The sequence below is a fragment of the Otolemur garnettii genome, unplaced genomic scaffold (assembly GCF_000181295.1).
Source record: "Otolemur garnettii isolate 467f Iridium unplaced genomic scaffold, OtoGar3 scaffold00051, whole genome shotgun sequence".
Lineage (NCBI taxonomy): Eukaryota > Metazoa > Chordata > Mammalia > Primates > Galagidae > Otolemur > Otolemur garnettii.
Genome location: NW_003852446.1, coordinates 3,382,740 through 3,404,995, shown reverse-complemented (window position 1 = coordinate 3,404,995; position 22,256 = coordinate 3,382,740). Strand labels below are relative to the sequence as shown.

At 46.1% G+C, this 22,256-nt stretch overlaps 1 protein-coding gene across 1 annotated transcript in view; it reads left to right on the top strand.

Annotated features, from left to right (window-relative positions):
- The first annotated feature begins 6 nt into the window (after nt 1-6).
- The window catches only part of RAI2 (retinoic acid induced 2), a 63,888-nt gene continuing 41,638 nt past the window's right edge, over nt 7-22,256 (top strand). Inside the window, exon 1 of the mRNA XM_003791876.1 lies at nt 7-266. The gene's annotated coding sequence lies outside the window, so the exon portion shown is untranslated. The remainder of the gene's footprint in view (nt 267-22,256) is intronic.

Sequence of the window (22,256 nt, the reverse complement as noted above, 5' to 3'; positions counted from 1 at the left end):
GTGGGTTTTGGGCCGCCACCCGCGCTGGCACCGGGCACAGAGGGCGGTGCGCGGCAGACTCCGCGCCCAGGCACCGCACCGGGCCGCCTCCAGATCTGCTGTTCTGCCCCGGCCCGGAAAACCCGGCGCCTTCCAGGCCCTTCGAAAGATGGATTCTGTTGACGTATCTGGCGGCCCTGGCGAGCCGGGTGGAAAGTTGGGTTTTGCCAGATCGCGCCGGGCTCCTCTTTGTGACGCTGGGCCAGCCCCGTATCCCCCTGAGCCGGGTGAGTGTGCGTCGGCGCCCTGGGAGCCCTGATGCCCCCCAATGCCCAGACCTGGGGTGGCCGCACCAGCTTGGGCTTTCTGCCATGTTAGGCACCGAGCAGCGTTCTCACTGCTTTTTTGCGTGCGTTTCAGTGGCGCCTTTTGCCTGGGAGGGAGTTATTGCTTCTCTCCACGTTGGCTTTTTCGGGGTTGGGGTTGTGCTCTGTGTATTTGCTTGTTTGCCATTTAAAGCCCGACTATTGTTCAGGATAAGCTCCGCCTGGGTGGGGAAATGGCATCCCACCACAGTTGCTGGCGAGGGGTAGAAATGTTGCCAAACAGCTGCTGCTTTGTGTTTCCCTATCAGAAGTCCCTGGAGTAGGTTTGGGGCACGACGGATGGATGGAGAGAGGGACGGGGCACGGAGGAAGAAGGTGGCTCTGGAGGAACGGATTGTCACCCACCCCATGGCACTCAGTCAGCCTCCCTTGCTGCCTGCCAAACTTTTATGAATATTCCTTTTGTGGCAAGGGGAAGCTTAATGAATTTAGCCTAGTTTTCCAAGGAAAAGCAACCCGGCTTTAACAATGGTTTGAGAACTTAATCAATGAGAAAGGCAGGGGAGGAGGAGAAGGAGGTACCCAGACCATGTCGGGGATGTGGCTGCTGCTTGCAGAGTCGGGTAGGGGAGAGGTGTGTAGGGCTGGGCGCAGCGACTGGGTGGCCCCGCTCCTGGAACTGTTGGTAGCTCTTACCTGTGCCTGCCGGTGCCACCCCCTGTCGTGGCCCTACCTCCTGGGCTGGCCAGAACCCGGCGCTGGGGCTTGAAGGGCGGTTTGCGGCAGAACGCGGGCCAGCCCCCCTCATCTGGCGTTTTTAAGGATGTGTAAATATTTTGCTGAGGATAAGTGACATCAACAGAATGATATTCCGCAGAGCCTGGGTGTGCAGCGATGATAAATAGATATGGCCAAACAAAGTTTTGATAACCGGGTATTCTCATGGCTTGCTCTGTTTCATTTGGGTCTTTGTTTTTGTTGATTTAGCATTATCTTGCGTCCTCTGGTGTGATCCCTTTATTTAGCTGATTCTTGGATGCTTCTCTTGAAAACAGAGAGAAAAGCAACCAGCAGGGAGAAAACAATTCTTAGCCTTGCATTCACCAGGCGAGGTTTTCTGTGCTTTTCCCAGGGAATCTTTCGCACCGTTTACTAGATGTCTCTCTTGCTCCTGTCGAGTCATCAGAATTGTTTGATGGTAGAGCAAGAGACTTCTGATAACTTTGGAAATGTGTAGATGTGCCTTTGTTCCAGCAGAGGGGTGGCAGTGTGGGAGGGGGACAGTAGGGACGCTAGTGGGTGGGAGCCACCCACTGGCGGGCATTGTGTTCCCACCCAGTGTTTTCTTCTCAAAGGGGAACATGAGGAGCTCTGCCACTTGCAGGAGCTGGGGCTGGGCTGGAAGGCATAGAATCATAAACCTGGTGGCGTCCCAGTTTCTCTGCCCCTTAGAAGCCCAGAAAAGCTACCCATTTATCCTCCCCCCCACCCACTACATACATGCACACAGTGTCCTGCGTGTGAACACTCACGTCTCATCCTGACACATGCCCACTAGAGGCATCCGGAGGTGGCTGGGGCCCCGGGAGCCAAGTCAGACTGGAACTTGAGGTACTGGCTACTCTGGCACCAGCCCAAGGGACCTTTCAGCCACCTGGGGGTGTCTTTGTTATTCGAAGAGGCTAAGACCACCTCCTGTGGTGAGGGTTGGCTCCGGGAAAACTGTTCCTCTCTGTAACAAATGAGGAAACAGTTTTCCAGGTTATGCCTGCGTGAGAACTTGGTTGGTGGGCAGTTGGGCAGGAACTGTTAAAAATTTTCAAAATCTTTTCTCCAAAAAGATCTTTTATCTAGAAAACAGAGCCACTGAGACAGGGCCATCCAAACTGCAAGAAAGAGAAAGAAAAGGTGGGGAGGTATGTGATGAGGGGTTGACAGGAGTGCCCCAGCACCGGCAGCCAGAGAGCTCTGGCTATAAGGACCTGGAAACCGAGGATAGGACTGGCCTCCCCAGATCCGCTGACACTGAATGGAGACGTTCTGGATGTGCCGAGAGCCATGCACGGTGTGCTCTGATTCTACGACAAGAAAATAGCAAGTGTGTGTTCTCCTGGTTCTTCTCCTCTGTAAATTTTTGGGGAGGAGGGGGCTGAAGGGAAATAAATTGGGAAAGGAACTAGCATTCATCGTTGGCCTCTGTCTGCCAGGTGCTTCACATGTGGGAAACCTTCTTGGCAACCCTGTGATGGAAGCGAAATTTTACAGATAAGGAATCTGAGGGTCAGAGTAATTTCTAGTGGTGTGTCTGAGTCCAGGCTTTGGTGGTTATGATTTAAAGAGGCAACATGTATCTCTACACCTGCTCCAAGTCTCTTACTTATTTATCACAAAGGCAAAAGTTTTCAGCCCCTCCCTCTTCATAAAATATTGTACCTGATTTGGTGTCTGTGTAGGGCAGAGGAAGCCCACCTGGGAGGCAGCCCAGTCCCAACAAAATAGTCCTTATTCGTTTCGGATGGAAAGACTGTTCCTTTTCATCTTCAACACCCAACTGTTGCTTCATTAATGAGAGTTCCGTGACTAAATAATGGAGTTGGAGTGAATGGTGACGGGGAAAGACCTGTAAATCTCTGTTAGGGGAGACTCAGCAGGGAGAAATCCTGACATTTGTCTGTTTGGTTGGGGACCTGAAATTCCTGGTGTCCTGGGCCAGTTTTAGCCCTTGGTAGGTCCACCCTGACAAGCCTTAGTTTATTCCTTACCACAGCCATGTGAGGTGAGCAGTATTATTCCCATCTTGAGGATGAAGAAACTGAGGCTCAGGCAGGTTAAATAATTAGCCCAAGGTCCCTGGTAGAACCAAAGGGTGGGTGAAGTATTTTTGATATGCCATGTAAATACTCTAAATGAAAATGAAGAGGGGACTTGCTATGCAAATGATTGCCAAAGTAAGTCCCTTAGCCCCTTCCAACCACCTGGTATCCTTTAACCCCCTAGAAATTCTCAATCACTAGGAGAGCTAGCTTTTGAATCCACATACGAGGTGTTTCTGATTCTGCTGCCTCCCTGATCAGATATAACAGAGACCTCAGAGAATGAGAGGGAAAGATGGTTAATTGCACTTCTCCGTCACATAAATGCCCGTGTGGAATTCTGAATGAAGCTTGATTTGGGGATCAGGGTGACATCCTTGATATAGAGTTGGCAGCTCTTATCTGTGGAGAATGCTTCTGATTACCGCTTCTCCCTCCCACCTGATCGTCTGCCTGGGTGCCCATCATCTCATTCTTTCCAGGCTCAAGGCCTCTCCTTCGTGGCTCATGGTTTTTGATGAGCCTCTTGAGTTTGCTGTTCCCCTGTGCTCTTATGGCAGCTGGTGAGAAGGTGATTTTGGCCGCCACGTTAGTACTTCTGGGTTTTGCTCATTATGCTATTATGTTCCTTCTCTCACCAGCCAAGAACACACACACACAAATACACATGCATGCGCAGACATAGGCGCACATAATTTGATCATATTCCTGTGTCTGCTTCACCAAATTAGATTGCAAACCCAGAATTGTTATTAAAAGAAGTACATGACTTTGGTGATCTTTTGTCCCAATCTCTGCCCTGAACAGACCAGAACAGCTAAGATAGAGGCAGCTCATCCCGCAGATGCCTTGGGTATGGTCATACTTACTGGCTTTCTCACTGCTGTGGGGCAGCCCACTACAATGTAGGCGTGGTTGCTCTTAGTCTGTTCAGGCTGCTATAATAACATTCCATAGACTGGGTGTCTTATAAATAAAAGAAACTTATTTCTTTTTTTTTTTTTTTTTTTTTGAGACAGAGCCTCAAGCTGTCCCCCTGGGTAGAGTGCCATGGCATTACAGCTCACAGCAACCTCCAACTCCTGGGCTCAAGCGAGTCTCCTGCCTCTGCCTCCCAAGCAGCTGGGACCACAGGCGCCCGCCACAACGCCAGGCTATTTTTTGGTTGCAGCCGTCATTGTTGTTTGGCGGGTCCGGGCTGGGGATTCGAACCCGCCACCTTAGGTGTACGTGGCTGGCGCCTTAGCCGGTTGAGCTATAGGTGCCGAGCCAAGAAACTTATTTCTTACAGTTCTGGAGACGGGAAAGTCCAAGATCAAGGCACTAGCACAGGGGTGAATGGTGATGGGCAGAGAGCTGTAAATGTCCCTCTTGGGGCCACATGTGGCCTACTAGATCCTTAAGTGCAGCCTTTTGACTGAGTCCAAATTTTATAGAACAAATCCTTTTATTAAAAGGGGTATAGCAGACAAAGATGAAGCTTTTCGTGCCTCCATTGGTGCTTAGAAAAGAATCTTGAAATCAGAAGGCAGATTCAGTGTCTGGTAAGGGCCATCATACTAATTCACAAGTGGTCCCATCTCATTGGAAGGAGCAAGCAAGCTCTCCAGGGTCTCTTTTATAAGGGCACTAATCCCATTCATGAGGGCTCTGTTCTCATGACCTAATCACCTACCAAAGGCCTGCCTCCTCATACTATCACCTTAGTGGTTAGGATTTCAACTTACGATTCTTGAGGGGACACAAACTTTGAGACCATGCATGGTCCCAGGACTCGTCATCAAATCCACCTTTAATTCCTACCTAGAGGTAGGCCTGGGCTCCTAGAACATGCCATTCCTTGTCATTCCAATTTCTGCTGTAATTAGCGCTAACAACTCAATAATTCTGGAGAATTCTAGAGCACACTCTGCTCACACCTGTCACTTCTCTTCCCGCAGCTTTTTGGTCTTTTAGCATAGCACTAATACAATTTTCTGTGATGATGGAAATGTCCTATATCTAGACTGTTTCCATACCGTAGCCACTAGCCACATGTGGCTGTGGAACACTTGAAAGGAGGCTGGTCCAAGTAGGATGTGCTATAAGTATAACATATGAGCTGCATTTCTAAGAATTAGTACAAAAACCAGAATGCAAAATAGCTCATTCATAATCTTTACATTGATTACGTGGTGAAATGATACTGTTTTGAACATGTGAATTGGTTAAATAAGACTTAGTATTTAAAGTAATGTCACTTGTTTCTTTTTTTTAATGTGCCTCCTTGAAAAATCACATGTATATTTCTGTTAGGCAGCTCTGCTCTGGAGCAAACTAACCACTAACCTTATGGCTTAGACCTCCAGATGTTTTGAGGGCACAGACACCCTCCATCTCCATAGCAGACGGGAGGCAGGGGGCCAACTCAGTGGCCACAGTGCCTGACATCAAGGTGCCACTGTGGGAGGTCCCCTTGAAGCCTACTCATGAGCAAGTTGGCTAAGTCATGTTCTGTTAAGGAACGTGGGCTCCAGAACTCTAAGGGAATGAACAGGGCAGAAGGGGGCAGAGGCAGGGTTGGCTTGAATAAAATAGCTCCTTTCAGTTCCTTTCCATTCCCCCCACCCTACTCACTGCAGGCCAGTGTCCTTATCTGATGGGGATTTTCCTTGACACCTGCTCTAGGAGCAGCTTAAAGACAGACCCTTCTCAGGGATTTTTTTCTTGGAGAATAATGTCCCAACTAGACACTCCCATGATGAGAGCGGCTTGTTTGGGGGACAGGGCCAATCTTAAAGGAGAGAAAACAGAAAAGAGGATGCATATGGTCATTTCCTGGCAACTCGATGAGAACAAGAGCAAGGACATAAATGAAATTTCTGTGAGGGTGGCAGTATAAATGCAGGGGAGCCCAATTCCTCACACCCGTAGTTCTGCAGAGGAAACCTGCTCAAAGGAAAGTTCCGAGGGGTGAGGGAGGGCTTTGGGCTGGCACTGTGGTATCATCACAGCCATGGCCGTGCATTCCTGGGCCTGTCCCTGGGCACTGGGCATGGCATGAACAGACAGAAAGGGACGGGATAATGAACTTGGGACTGCAGTGATTTATAGGTCAGGCGCCTGTGGCTCTGGCTCCTGAGGGGCCTGCCCCCACAGGGGACCCTTGGCTGACCTCTTTGGGCTCCTCAGAAGGAGCTGATTTTGTTTCACATGGCAGAAGCAGACTGTTTACTGGAGCACAGGAAGAATCCGACATTCTGGCGAAAAATAATTCATTAACAGCCATGGTATTACCAGTTCCCTGGAAGAGCTCCTCCAGCTGCACTGTAGCAACTGTTCTTTTTCAGCAGCAGAATCGGGCTCTGCTGGCAGCCAAGACTGGGTGTGTTTGGGCGTTTTTGTTGTTGTTGTTGTTATTTTTGCCTTTGTGTGTACAGCCACTTTTGCCTCCTAATTCAGAGACAGGAACGGAGGCCTGGAGGGGTTAAAATGGTGTGGCCGTCAGCCATTCTTGCCCTTTGTGGTTTATACCTGGAAGCTCCAGGCTAATGCTAAGAACATAGTTTTTCCTGACCAAAGCCCACCCCCAACCCAGGGGCACTGAAGAACCACATAGAATGTTCCAGAAGGAAAGGAATTTTAGGGAGTCACAACACCTGCTCTGAAGACCCTCTGAAAGCCATTGGCTGAGGGAGTCTCCCCATCCCCCATACACACGCGAGCAGAAAGTCCAATCTTGGCTGTGTGGAATTCTTTTGCTTACTATTAATTGGCACAGTGGGGCCAAAGTATGTGATTCATCATCCCAGTTTTGAGGGCATTTGGAAAGCCAGGCAAGCATAACCAAGAGAATGGGCTGCATGTTTTGCTCACTAAAGAATGATTGAATCTACAGTAAATAAAATGGAATGATTCAGGAAGCTTTTTATGCTCTGGAAAAATATACTTTTAAAAAAGGTTTTTGCCTGCTTGTTTTTTAATGCCTCATGCTCAGAAATGTGTACCCAGCTAGCAAGAAATGGGAAAGAATGACATTTCCTTATTTTAGCTTTTTTTTCTTTTTAACTCTGATTGCAGGTTAAGTAAGATACAATGTATTGATTTTGGTTTTGTATGGAACATAACTAGATAATCATTTTATTTTATGAGATATTAATTCCCATCCACTTAGACTGATGAAATATGCATTTCAAATATGCCATACCTACTCTTACCATTATTACAGTGTTTCTTTAACGTTCCTAGATTCAGATTGAGAACCTCTTTCATTTACATAAAAAAATGAATAAATATGAATAGGTCCTTTGTCAACATCTATGTAAACCCAGTTTAGATTCTGAAGAAAATGGGGTCTTGTCTTTTTGATGACTACCAAAATTATAAATGTGAAAGGCCAGGCAGATCAGGCTTTTTAGAGCATAGCTTCTGTCCCTTGGCCCTGTTGACATTTCAGGCCAAATCATTCTTTGTTGTGGGGGCCTATGCTGTGTACCTTAAGATGTTTAGTAGCAGCCCTGCTACTACGCACTAGATATCTGTAATATCACAGCCCCCACCCCAGACCTTGCCAAATGTCCCCTCTGGGACAAATTACTCCTGCTGAGAGCCACTGGTCTAAACCAAAATTTCATAAGTAATTTGTGGGTTTTTTTTTTAATTCAATTTGAAATAATAAAAGACACAATTTCCCCCTTTGACTTTGATATATATAATTCATGGACGTAATTAATTAACAGTTGGAAATGGGTCATGTGCCTAATTTAATTCTAAGGTATATAGAAGGGTCTATGCATAAGAGTGTATAAGCACAGAGATTTTTTTTCAAGATGGGCAATTTTATAAGGCATAGGTAATTGGGGGCACATGATAAGAACTAGCAGCTTCTCTGTTTTTTTCACAAAGAGCACAGGTTTATTTCTCCCTAATTTCTTTTTCATATGCACCTGATTCCAGGCATGACTTCAAAGCCATCAGGCATCTTCCCCCACCCTGCCCCCCTTCCCACTGTCATTTCTCCTGTAGCATCTTAAGCTTGAGCCAATTAATTTAGCTCTTTAGTGTACTTGTGAGAGCTCCGCTCGTCACATCGTAATAAACTCATTTCAGATCATAGCAGCAGCTCTTTACTCACTGCTAAATTCTATGTTTTCCAGTATTGTTGAGAGAGGAAGTCAAGAGTGGGTAGATGGAGCGTTTTCCACGATTAAATGCTCAAATTCAGGTGGTCTCCCACCTCCCCCCTTGCAATTGTGTTTCTTCTTACACCTATGTGCTTCCTTGCAGCAGTTCTGCTCGGGGAACTCCTCCAGGAAAGAGACATCATCAGAGCTCCTTCAGGTAGCTAGAACCTGGCAATGCCCACAGGCAGCAACAACAGATGAAACGCTGCCACCGTGCTGGAACAGGCCCTCAGCCATCTTCTTTCCGGTGGTCCCTTGAAAGGCTAGAAAAGAGGGTCATGTCTTATACAGGGGGCAAACCATACAGGGGGTGGGGGGGAAGGCAGAGAAATAGATCACTCATTTCACACGGGAAGTGTCCCCAGGTCACCTGCCCTGCCAGTCTCGCAGAGTGGGCTGGGTATCAGGGAATGCTGGTGGAAAATAGCGGCAGGTGTTCAGTACAGAAATCAATGGAGGCTGCTTCCTCTTGCAGCCATCTAAGGTGGGCTGACCTTTTCCAAAGAGTATAGCGGGAGAGGCAGGATGGAAAGGCGAATGTGCAGGGGTTCGCCAGCCCAGCAGTGGACCCTCATCGGTGGGCTCCTGCTATGCTTGAAGAGTAGTTTGTGTCTTCCTTGTCGCCGTGAAGGGAGAGGCAATGAGCTGGCAGGGATCCACAGTGTGCTGGGCCTAGGCAGATAAATAATTGATTTGCAGCACGTGACACTCGGTCATTCTAAGTTGCCAGCCCCTCGCAGGCCAGGATTCGGGTGATGGTTGCAACACTGGGAGAGGAAACAGGATCGTAAATCTGGGCTTTGGAGGCCAGTTTTTGTGGTGCAGAGGCCACTGGGGCCACCGCTGTGTGCTGCAGAAGCAAACAGACAGGTCTGAGTGGTATGTTGTTCCTCAAAATAATGGCAATGGAAATGGCTGTGAAAAACATTTAGACCCTTGTCATAAAAATGCAAACAGTCTTCCTGCTATAGGGAAAAGCTAAATAAACTCTATTGCAGCTGTATTAAGTAGAAACAGATTTGAAAATTGGGTGGTTTTTTTTTTTTTTTCCGAGACACTTATTTATAGCAGGTTGGGCAAGGGCTGCCACTATCTCTCACGACTCTAGAAGAGTGTTTTCCAGATGGTCCTTGCTGTTTTTCTCTTATTAAGCTTAGCTGAACACGGCCTTGCTCAGAAGGGATCGTAGAAACCAGCGTTACTTTTTTCAGATTACAATGGCCATTGATTAGCCAACAAATCAATGGATGAGAATGGATTGAGCCTGTGCCTGTGAATTTCCTTTCGCATGTTATAAATAAGAAAAATGTCAAGGAAAGCTTAAAATAGGGTTTCTCTTTCGACTGTGCACATCAAAGCTCTGAAAATCATACAGAGTTATATTTTCTATTAATTCCCACTTAAATTTTTTTCTAAAACGATGCTCTCCTCTGCAATGTTACCATTGCTTTTCCAACGTCTAAACAATGTCCAGATACATTTCAGATTGAGCAATTAGCTCCGGCTGCAATTTCCTTTTATGAAAGAGAAAAATCACTAACCCTAGACTAAATATGAAATTATTGAACATGAAAATATCAATATGAGACCATTTGTTCTAAGATCCTTTGTGGTTTATCACTTGCTCTACCTGTCCATGCTGGATGCACCCACTCCAGCAACCTCAAGTTTTCTTTGTGCTCTTAGCAGCTAGGCAGTTGGAGTTGAGGTTATCAGGGCTGAAACTTACAGCTTAAAACCACGGGTGGAACCATCATGGAATGTCACATAAACCAGTGGTCCCCACAGACCAGCCTGGCGGACCACTGTCTGTACAGGACAAGATTTCTGCCTGTTCACAGTGAAATGGAAGAAAAGTGAAAATACGGTCCGTTCTATTTTGGAAAGCTAAAAAACCTTTTCTATTTTACAACATCGCTCTTTATTCTGAAATAGTCTTTCCCACTTTTCTTGGTGTTAAACGTTCTTTCGTGACTCATAACGATAGTGGATGACATTTGTATTTTTCCATCTTTATTTGTCAAAGTCAAAAGCTGTCCAATTCATATTGTATCCCTCGTGTTTTAAAATGTTACTCATCCATGATATGACAAAGTCTGGGATCTGCCCAGGAGGGCTGAGTAGATCTGGAAGGGGAGCCTTTGTTTTGATTCCTAAGCCAGAAAAAGCAACCTGAGTAAGGAACCTGGGGCTTCTGCCCTGAGTTCCTAACCTAGCTCTTCTGATCCTTCACCCACTCCTAGAGAGCTGGCTTTGTCCAACACTCAACGTGAAGAATGGAATTGCTTCTTCAGAGTTGTTTGAGGAGCAAAACTGACCTCTTAGACACTATCATCTGAGCAGGCAGCCTCCATGCTGGGAGCCTCAGCCCTTTATCCCTGGCTCCCAGTGTCAATACCACTGCCAGTTTTTGCGGGCTCAAGCCCCTTCATCCTTTCCTCAGCCTAGGCCACCGCTGTCATGAGCACAGGCCTCAGAAGGCTCCCTGGAGTGGCCCCTGTTTCCTTGCTGCTCTGTCTGATGCATATCACTGTTCCCCCAGCTGCTGTTCCACGTGCCTGTTTCAGCTTCCTCTTGCTAAAGTACCTCTCTAAATCTTGTCACCCTAGCTCAAGAACATTCAGTGACTCCTGATTTCCTAGTGAGTTAGAATAAAACTCCGTATGTCAAGCCCTGTCCCCTGTCCCCTAGCCCATTCTTCCCTTCCTGGAGCTTAGACTGGCCTTCAGTAAGCCATTGTGGAAGGGTCTCCCTGCACTGTACAACTGCTCCGGGCTGGGTGGTGTTTGTTTTCGTACGTGGAGGGAGGTTTATAAGAAGGTTGCCAGATCTCTTGGGCGTCTTTCTGGGTGAAGAAAACTGAAGCCTTGAGTCTAATGTAATGGATTATCCTGGAGAGAGAGAGAAGGGAAAGAAAGAAAGAACGGGGTGGGGGGGGAGGGAGGGAAAGGAAAAAGCTAGAGGAAAGAAAAAAGGAAAAGAAAAGAAAGAGAAAAAAAGGACAGGCAAGAAGGAAGGAAGGAAACCTCTTACAAAATAAGGCTTTTTGGCTTCCAGAATTGTAGCCGTACTACAAATCTCTTACTATTGTGGGTTAGAATGCCACCTTTCTGGCCTGCCAATAAGTCGATATTTCTTTGGAGTGGCACTGCTAGCTTGTCCTGTTGAAAATAGAGTCACTTACACAAGCTCTGAAATTGGCAATTGAATCATAACCAAAAGGGTCCATCCTAGCCCATGTAGATTGTCTATTCCATCAGGAAACATCTCCAGTAACTGCTCATAAAATTGTAAAAGCGACAATATTACCTATCATTTATCAAGTTCCTGTTATATGCTAGACAGTTGTACCAGGTGGCTTACATATATTATTGTATTTCCAGCTCCATAGCAACTATATGAGGTAGGTGGGTATGATGAGCTCCATTTCACAGAGGGGGCATCAGAGACTCAGAGAGGGTTAGTAACTTACACAAGGTCACACAGCTTACAGGAGGTGGTACTGGGATCCTACACAGCCTGGTTCACTAGAACTTACTGCAATGATGGAATGCCCTGAACCATCCACTATGGTAGCCACTAGCCCAGGTAGCTACTCAGCACTAGGAATGTGGCCAGTGTGGCTAGGAAGTGAGTTTTACTGAGCAGACATTTTGGGAGCCACCTGTGCCTGGAGGACACCACACAGGACAGCACAGCTCTTAGGATATGCCTGTTCCTCTTCATTATTCTGCCCTCTGCTGTATGTACATCTGGCCTCGGAGACCCACCAACTTTATATCCCTTTTCCTCCCTCTGGACCCTACAGGACTTGATCGTTCCTCAGATCTTGCCTCCAGGGCTGCCAGGAGCAGAGGTCACTGACTCAAGTCGGTGGAGCTGCTCTCCTGGGGAGCTGACCCGCTCCCCAGCTCAACTTTACTTGGGCAGCAGTTGAGTTCGCTCGCTCCCTTGGTGACTGTTCTTGAATTCATTAATTTTAATTTGGGGTTCCTTGGGAGGGGATGGAGAGTCATTCACGGGTGAAGTAAGAGGCACGGTCTCTAGGAATTCCCTGACCACTCTGGTGATTTAGGGCAAGCCCAGACAGAGAGGCCCGTTGCTGTCCGATCTGCTGTTCTCGGCAATTAAATGGGACATAAAAGTTAACTAGGAAAGAAAACAACTAAAGCAAGTGAGACAGATAATGAAGCCAGATCCACCCCCACCTCTGCTTATTCTAATTAATCTTTTTTAGAGGGCCTAAGCCAGCGCCCCCTGGGCAGGGCAGAAGGTGAAGAGGTATGAGCAATAGGAGGCCAAGGAAGGTCTAGACAAGTCTCTGGAAGGGGACTGTGGTATTGGCCGCCTTGACTCTTGATCTCGATTTCAACAGTGCTGAGGGTATTCTTGTTTAAAAAAATACAGGTGTAGCCAGGCGTGGTGGTAGCGTTAGTCCATAGGCAGTCTTAGCTACTGGGAGGCTGGTGCAGGAGGACCGCTAGAGCCCAGAAATTTGAGGATGAGCTATGATCAGTCCACTGTACTCCATCGTGGGAGAGAGAGCAATACCCTGTCTCTTAATAAAAAGAAATATCTATATCAATAGATAGATAGGGAAAAAAGCAGCCAAGGTTACTCAGGAAAGTGGCTGTTGAGCTGTTTGTCTTGTGACTATTATAAAATAAAAGAGTGATGTGGAACACTTTTTTTTTTTCTGAGTGTGCACGAATCTGTTTTCTCCCGCAGAGCCTGTCCTTTTTTCTCTCACTGCCTCTCTCTCTTGTTGTGTTTTTGTTTTTTGAGAGCAGAAATCATGTGTCTTTTTTTTTTTTTTTTTTTTTTGGTTTGGTCTCGAACCAACATTCACTCTCTTGAGCCAGGCAGCACTTCCTAAAGCTCATTTTCATCACAATCTATGACAATCCAGCCTTCCTCCGCTCCTGGCAGTGTACTCTATACCACTTAGATGCTGATAATATGTTGAGTAGAAAAGTGCCAACACACAAGTTTCCCCATTTGTTTCCAAAAGCAAGTCTCCAAACCCATGAACTCACAGCCTCATTTGCGTGATTATAGGAGTTCTGTCCCCGTTAATCAGTGGTTAAATGTCAAATTCTTGTGCTTTGAGTACTTCCATCTTCCTACCATTTAGCTCTGTGCCATCTACCCAAGAGAGAGCTCAGCAAACACAAGCATGCCTATGGGTCCCAGCGTCCTGGCCCTCTCTCCTCTTTTATCTCCATTACTCACCAGGGCCTAAGGCCCACTTTCCTCTAATCAACTGAACTTGCCCACCATGAATATTTGGAACCCAAAGCTCTTCATCCCCCATGCATATGGGATGCTTCTGCACTTCCTTCAGATCTGTTCCTTTCCTCCTCCCTTTCCACAGAGGACTATGCCAAATGCCCCATCCTGACCCTTCAGCCCTTTTTATCACTTTTGTGGCTGGGGTTGAAGGACTCCATGTTCTCCAAATCCAAGATGGAGCTGAAGCACCTGGCAGGAACTTGAATATATGTGCTTCCACTTCAGCCATGCAGACATTTTTAAGAACTAGCTATTTTCATTTGTAGAATGAGGACGTTGAGGTAGCAATATGTCAGATTCTGAGTGATGACAAGAAAAGGTAGGCAGGCCCCAGATCATAATGGATCTTGTTAGCCTTAGTAAAGACTTTGGACCTCATCCTGAGCAATTTCAAGGAGGCCGTGACATTATCTCATTTATGTGTTTGATCTTTTTGCCAGTGGAGGATGAACTAGGGGGTAGAGGCTGGGGACGGTTGGAGAAAGGAAGACCATAAGGTCCTGTTGCAATTGTCCAGGGAGAAATAGGAAGAACTGCAGTGGGGGAGTGACAATGGCTGGATTTTAGAAGGACTTAGGAGGCTACCTTTGTGGACTTGGTAATATGTGGTAGACAGAGACAATTATGACAACACCCTGGTTTCTGTCTTTTAGGCTCCTTGGTGGGCCATAGAACTCAGAAAAAGAGAGAGAGGGGCTTATCATGCTTCTCCTTCTCTGTGCAGCCAGCCGGGGTGGCGGCAGCCCAGGCCTAGGTGAGTGGTCACGACATCTTGACATAGCTCATGTAACCCTCTGAGCCCCAAGTCCTGAGGGATGTGCAATGAAAACAAATGAATGACTCACAAGAGCCTTTTAAAACCGCTCTGGGGATAAAACCTAAACCCGATAGACATGGTCAACAGGCAGGAGCACCTTCAGTCGGCAGCTTTAAAACATTTCAGCAATCCACACACTTGAAATAGGACAGACTGTAAGCAGTGTGGGGCTGTGGGGTGAGCCTGCTGGTTCAGGCTTTGGCCAGGCCCAGCTAGGGGAGAGGGGTTTGGCTGCTGGCCAACACGAGTGCCACCAGTCATCCTGTCCTCATTTGCCCAGGATAGAGAGGGTTCCTAGGACACGAGACTTTCAGTTTTAAAATGTGGACAGTCCTGGGCAAACAGGGCCGAGTGGGTCGCCTTACCTGCCAGGGGAGGCATTGCAGCATGCACAGCTGAGCTGGTCAGAGACTCAGTTCAGCCTGAACTGGCTTTAGTGTGTGGACACTAGCACAGAGCAGAAAGGGAGTTTGGGAACAGAAAGGGCAAGAACACATCCCAAGCGCTTTCCAATAGCTTCTCTGGTTCCAAATGAATGCTTTCCTTGAAATAGGGGTCTGGGATCTCCATTCTGCTTCCCAGAAACTGTAGACCATGCCGTGTCCTCTTTGCTAGCCCATCCAATCTGAAGTCTTACCTGGAAGTTTCAGGGGAATTGCAGGTGAGTGAACAAATCCTTCAGTCCTGCAGGAAATCTGGGACTTGCAAGTCCTTAACCAGACGTGGGAATTTTTGAAACTGGGTCCAGGAGATGAAAACAATTTCTTTACATAATGCATTCCTACATTCTTAAAATCATAATTAGAAAAGACTTTATACTTTTTTTAAGAACAGCAACCCTGCAGACTCATTTGTCGCAGCAGACCATTCAGATCTTAATTCGCAAAGTGACTAGAGCCCTTTATTATTCATAACTCTTTTGAAACCAAATTTGAAATTGTTTTAAGTCTTCAGAAGCTTTCCTTCTCCACCCCCATGCAGAATATTTTCTCTTGCAAAATAAACCTCAGTAAATAAGCAGGCAACATGTTGTAAACGCTGGGAATATGAAGCTAATGCGAGAGTTCTCCTATGGAGGCCTGGTATAGGCCGACAGCTACATTCGGACATCAGAGAGACCCAGCCAGGTGACATGCTCATCTTAGGATACCAGTGACAGGGAAAAGCACTCAGAGTCCATTCTCATGGTGGCAACTGAACCCTCAGCAGTAGGAATAAGGAGGGTGGTCTGGGAGGAATTCAATTCCAGGAAATAGGGAAAAAATAGAAGTTATGAGAAAGGTAAGAATAAGATCCTCAGCCACGTGGCTCAGGTAGTGGAGAAAGGGCCGAAATAGAACTTTGGAAAGAGCCCCCAACAATATCCTGACCTAAAATGAGTCTGCCTGTGAAAACTAGCCCGGTTATTTGCGCCCTTCTGGATCACTGTAGGGAGCGGATATTAGTTAGAGCAAAATTGCCTATAGCATATACTTCCCCAAGCATGAAAGCTTAAATAATGGTATCAACGTTTTCAAAAGGTTTTCTATTTCACATATACTTTAAATAGGTCAGAATTTTTAAGCAGTGGGGGGACATGGTTTATTGGTTTCTTAGTTTGGTTTTTAAAGCCAGCTGTATGGATGGAAGAAGTCATAAAAATTGTCCATCATGAATTTTTGGTTCGGGATTTTGGTCTAAACTGCTAACATGCATACAGAAAAGGGCACATATTATTAAGCATACAGCTTAAAGAATTTTCACAAATAGCACACGCATGTCACCAATGCCCTGATGGTGACCCAGACTGCCCCAGCCCCCAGAAGCTTCTTCATGCCCTCTTTATTGCCCTCACCAGCAGTAGCCACTGTGTTCCAACAGCATGGAGTAGTTGTGTCTCATATAGGAATTTTTAAATAATAGCTTTGTGTATAAATACCAAAAAAAAAAAAAAAAGAAAGCCCTGTATGTAATTGGTTTTTTGTGGGGCGTGGGGGTAGAAATATTGTAATAGTTTCTCTGGCTGCTCTGAGTTAGGCCTGTTGAACAGGAAGTTTCCAAGCTGGCTGTTTCTTGCTGGCATAGGGTTTGGGGCAAGCTGGTCTCTGCTGCCCAGGACAGTGCTCAGGCTGCAAGCCAGTAGCCTGCCAAAGACAGCCACCAAGCTTGCTTCCTCTGCCTTATTAAAGCCTCTGTTGGATCTTGCAAAGACACGTGTCCAGAAGCACTGAGGACGGACAACACAATGGCCGGGAGTCCCCCCAATATATTGGCCTTCCGGAAAGTAAGGCTAGGCACAGCCACTAAATAGCACACCCAGCATGGATATTTTGCTCCAGCTTCCAAATGAGAGTGTGACTGATGCATTTCCCTTCCACATAGGTTGCGTGGTATTTTGCGATGTGCTTTCTGCACCCTTTTCTTTTTGCTACAGAAGGTAAACAGTGCAAAGGTGGGAAGCCAGCTATGGAACATACATCGTAATGTGTCTGGAGCAGCATCAGCAAAGGACGTATTTGTTCTCCTGGGCTGTGGAGTGCTGAGTGATTGAATGCTCGCCAAGCTGTCAGTTTTATGAAACAAATTCCCTAACCCCCTTGGCCCAGAGCTTTGCTCTGCCTGAGATGGAAAAGAAATAACTTTTAATAGAAAACTCATTGCGAAAATCTAAGATAAGATTTCAGAGTGACTTCTCTCCTAAGAATAAAAGGAAATATGGAAGAAAGCATTTGACGGGGGACTCTTAGGGAACCTTAGTTCCCAGTTCTTAGTTAACAAACTTATGTTAATAAAAATATTTAGACTTTCGTGATGCATAATGCATTTTCATTCCTAGTGAGCCGGCCTGTTTGTATACACAGATGTTTCCTGTGGCCCTTCTATCATTGCTTCTATTTTTTTTTCTGAAACAATATTTCGAGCAGGAAATAGAATCTTATGTTAAGAACCTAAGCCCCTCACAGACCCCGTTAGTTTGTGTGAGGATATTTTCATTTCTAGATTGAATGCTTACAGGAGTGGGTTGGAATCTTTTTTGGTTCAAGAACATGGAAAATACTTTTAATAAAAAGCTAATGCAATGAATCCACCCTATGGAGACATTAGACAATTCTTCCTGGGTTTCCAGATTAGACCTGACTGATCCACGCAGCCACAGTCATTGCCGAAGGGCTGGATGGCTTTTCTGTCTCCTCTCTCACTGTCAAAGCCACCGTGAGTAATGTCTGCCCTTTCATACGAACCCTAGGTGTGTTCGCAGCGCTTTCCAGATTTTGCAGAGCTTTGTTCCCACAGAGCTGCAGTTTCCTTTCCAGCACCCGGAGCACCATGGTAGCACCACTCACCAGCTCACTTTCTCCACCGCTCTTAGGAGCACATGGAAATCAATGAAAAAGAAAATCCACAGGCGCGTGTGCTAAGGAAGGGAATGAGGTTTTACACATCAGCACTTTTCAAAAAAAAAAAAAAAAAGAAAGAAAAAGGATGAACCTGTCTTAATTGAAAAATGGCACAATGCCCTAATGAAAACTCAGGCTTCAGGCTTCAGCCCCTAATATCTCGGTGATGAGTGTATATTTCCTCCTGTGGCTACCCCTGTGAGGGAATTCTGAAATAATCAGGTAGCGTGTTGAAATAAGATATCATTCCACGTTACTACAGGAGTGAGGCATCGCCCTGTCTGGCTGACTTGCCGGTCCCCACCTATGTGCCGGGAGAGGGAGGGACGAAGCGCAGAATGCCTCCTTCTCTGGCTGTTGGCAGTTTTTCTTTTCTTTACCCTGTTAGTAAATTTTGGTTTTCTATGATCATGAAAGTAAGACATACTTATTTTTACTAATTTGCAAATACGGAAAGATGATAAGAAGAGAATAACTGTCATTTGTAATCCTGCCACCCAGCGATCGTCATTATTAGTGTCTTGAGTTCATATCCTTAGAGCCATTTTTCATATATATATATATAATTTTTTTTCTTTATCTTTTCCAGGAGTTTGGAAGGGACATTTTACAATTCAAAGTCTTCTTGTGCTGAAATTGCTTTCTTTTTTAAAACGCCGCTCATTATTTACATTTCTTCGATCATTAACATCAAAAACGAAAATGTTACCTATTTTATTACTTCTTATGCATGAAAGAAAATTTTAGCAGGTTTCTTCACCCTCTGCCACTGTCTGCCCCCCAGTCTTGTTGACTGTCATATGCCCCTGCCTGCCCCAGGGCCTAGAACAGTCCCTGGTACCTAGCCATTGCTTAATAAGTATTGTTGGATCAATGAATGAGTGATAGCATTTTAATCCTCACATTACTCCCAGGAGGTGAGCATTGGCTCCTCAGGCCCACCTCTTTCCACTATTCTTTGCTGGCTCTCCGTAGTAATTGTATTAAGCCATAGGTCCCCTCCTGCTGTCCTCTGGGTCTGCTCTTCCTGGTTTTCTGTGAAGGGAGGCAATGGGGAGGGCTCAGTCTTTGGAGTCGAACAGACCAAATTCTCAGGTCTGCCAATTGCATAATAGGCCAAGTATCTTAATCTCTCTGGGCCTTAAAGGTGCCATCTGTACAGTGGGCGGCTGTGATAACCTGCCTGGCAGGCTGAATGACAAGTATGCAAGATGCTTGGGACACAGGAGGGATCCAATATCTGTGGCTGCTAATATTTTGCCCACTCTTCTTTCCAGTGGCAGCATAAATAAAGACTCCTTGGGGCCCTGGAATGTTGCCTCTCTCGTCACATTTTCAGTCGTTTCATCTAATGAGCATGGGAAGAAGATTTCTGATGAGTTACTTTATGCTTCTGTGCCAAGGAAATCAGAGAAATAGCAAAGAATGGAGTGGCTTTCTAATAATCTATTTCTTGTGCTGCCACTGCCATTCCATGTGCTTCCCCGGCAGCGGGGGTCCTGCTGCACTGTAATTGTCTGTTCCCACAGCTGGCTGCCCCACGAGACAGTGAACGTGTCTTCTATCTTGCTACCCTCAGCCGGGGCCCCACAGTGCTTGTAACGGAGGAGTCACTCAATCTAGACTGAGTGAATGGAGAAATCAATACATGAATGAATGAATAGTATTGTAGTGTGCACATCTTGCCCCATCTCAAGTACACACGTAGACTCTCTGCAATCTCCTGTCAGATTAAATCACTAGCCCTCTGAATCTCTAATGTAAGCCTCTGACAGATGACACGTAAGTACTGGTTCTGCAAAGTGCCAACTCAAGGGAAAAAATGATGTTTCCTCTTAGTCGCCATGATTAAGTCCCTGGATTCACCAGTTAACATGTACGGGTTTTAGGGAGGGGGTGACAATGTAGGCACAGCACAGCTTCTCGTCTGTAGCTTTGGGTTGAGTTATGTGTGTGTTGGCATCTCCTTCACACAGATTCTGATGAGCTGGCGTTTCTTTTTGACAGCATCTCAAATCTTGTGAAAGTCAGAGCTGGGGGCTGGCATTGTTTCGTAGTAATATCTCAGCTGGTAGCAGGGCAACCTTGATAACAAAAATGAGAGGCTTAAAAAGATGTCTTCTTAGAGTTTTTCCAAAAAACGAAAAGTTCAGCAAAAAACGAAACAAAACAAAAAATCTGAACTTCCCAAAGCAAAGGCTTTTTGGAGTGTCAGCTTTTTGTAGACTGGACATAACTAAACACAAATGCAGAGTCACTGAGATATGTTTCGTGCTCTAATTCACTGTACCAGCTAATTGCTGGTTAGTCTCCAAAACTCATTTACTCTTTTTACCTTTCTAGGCACCCAGCTAGACTACATTTCCCAGATTCTCTTGCAGTTGTATATGTGGTCACGTGCCTGAACTCTGGTCAATAAGATATAAGTGGAAATGACTGTTAACCTCTGGTCCAACCATTAAAGCTTTCCAGAGTTTCTTCCAAGGTCTCTTCTTATCCGTTGGCTATCTGGAATAGACTAATGCCCTGGGGTCACGTTGAAAGCCACAGTTAAAGATGGCAGAGCCGCCTCTGTCTAAAGGAGGTCACTGTATGGAACACAGCAGCCGGATCTAGAGTCCTTACCTAGGACCGTTACATAAACCAGAAATAACCCTCCGTTATTGGGCCATTCCAAGTATGTAGCTATTTGTTATGCAGCTTATCCTACCTTAACTGAGTCATACTCCTTGGATTTATTTTTTTTTTTAAGATGACAGTTTTTAAAGGCCTTTTATGTGCCAGGAATTATAATAATCCTTTCAATAGCTTCACAAAGACATCTCACTTTACAGCTGTACATACAACTCCAAGTGGGAAGGGAGGGAGTATTTTGTCTACCATGGTCACCCCAGGATTGGCACAGAGGGTGGCATCGAATAGGCTCTCATTGAGGCCTGTTGATGATGGATGAAAGGAAGGTTCAGCAAAGCAAAGTCACATGCCCAGAACCTCTAGCTAGAAAATGCTAAACCCACTGTTTAACCTCAGTTTGCCTGGCTTTAGGGTCCAGCTGCCTCTCGGCATCACTAACCCAAGATTTTCAAAAGAATGGGTGGGGAGCCAATGACAGGCACTTAAAAAAATGTTTTAGCATCTTACCCTGTATTTCTCATTCACAAAAGTAGCACATATTAAAAAATGAAAACATCATAGGCATCTGAAACAAAGGAACAATGCTATGTGATATCAGAAAAAAAGTCTTGGTATATGTTGGCTTTATTCTTTAAGTTAATTCTCTCTCTCAACTAAAATTTGTTCATATTATATATCGAAAATGCATATTCTCTCCTGCCATGTGACTTCTTCACTTATTTTCCCCTTAAATAATTTTCTTGGACAGTTTTGCTGTGTTAGGATATACTAGTTTGTGTCATCCTTTGCCATGGCTGGGTAATAGTCTATGTCATAATCTGTGATGATTAACCAGTTCCCTCTTGGTTGACATTTAGGTTGTTCCTAGTCTTTATAGCACAAAAGAGCTGTGACAAATGTGCTTGCGTGTATATCTTTGGGGGAGATTCTTAAGAGGGAAACTGTGGGTACACCAACGGGCATTTGTCTCTATCTTCTACATGTGGAGACCTATTTCTCTAGAAGGTCCAGATGGTCAACAGGTATTGAAATGGACTTGATGGATTTAGTTCTTTGAGTTAGGGTAAAAACAGCAGAAAACACGTCGCAGATGGCTGCAGCTATGCTCCAAGCCCATGGCAAAGACTAACAGTGAGGTGGTGCTGGCGATTCAAATGGAGAGGGTGGCACCTTCTGGATGTTGGCTGGTTTCTCTGCATCCTCCTAGCAATGAGGCAGCATTGTCTGGAAGGTCAGAGCGGATCTGGGCCCAGGGAGGACACCGTTCCCCACCAAGGAGTAAAGCAAGGCTCCTCACAGAGGAGGGGCAGTGGCCAGTAAGATGGAGAGGTTGAGGGAGGGTGTATAGATGTCACTGCAAGATTTCTGTGGGGGCTGAAGCTGAACAGTTCAGGACACTGGGTCAGCAGGACTAGGCGTAAACCTGATGTGCCTGGGCAGCTTTGGGGGCAAGCAGGCAGCTGCAGGCAGATGTCTTTGTCTATGGGCACAGCTGTGTGTGCTCTGAAATGTCCCTGTCCATGAGGTGTGCTTTGGGGACGATGATGATGATAATGATGATGACAGTGGCCGTGGCTGGCAGCGGGAGGAAGGCAGTGATTACCTAGACAGCGCTGTGGCACTAAGAGCTGATGTTGTGAGGAGAGGGGCTGCCTCTGCTCTGTATGACAGAGAGAGAGAGAGAGAGAGAGACCCCCTGTGGTCCGAGCGTGTGCCGTGTGCTTTGTGTGCGTATGCAGCTCTGTGCAATATGCTGTGGTTGTGTGTGTGACTGTGTGGGCTGTGCAGTGCGTAGCAGCAGCAGTGTGGGTGTGTGAGCGTGTGTAGTGTTGCAGGGTGGTGTGAATGTGATGTGA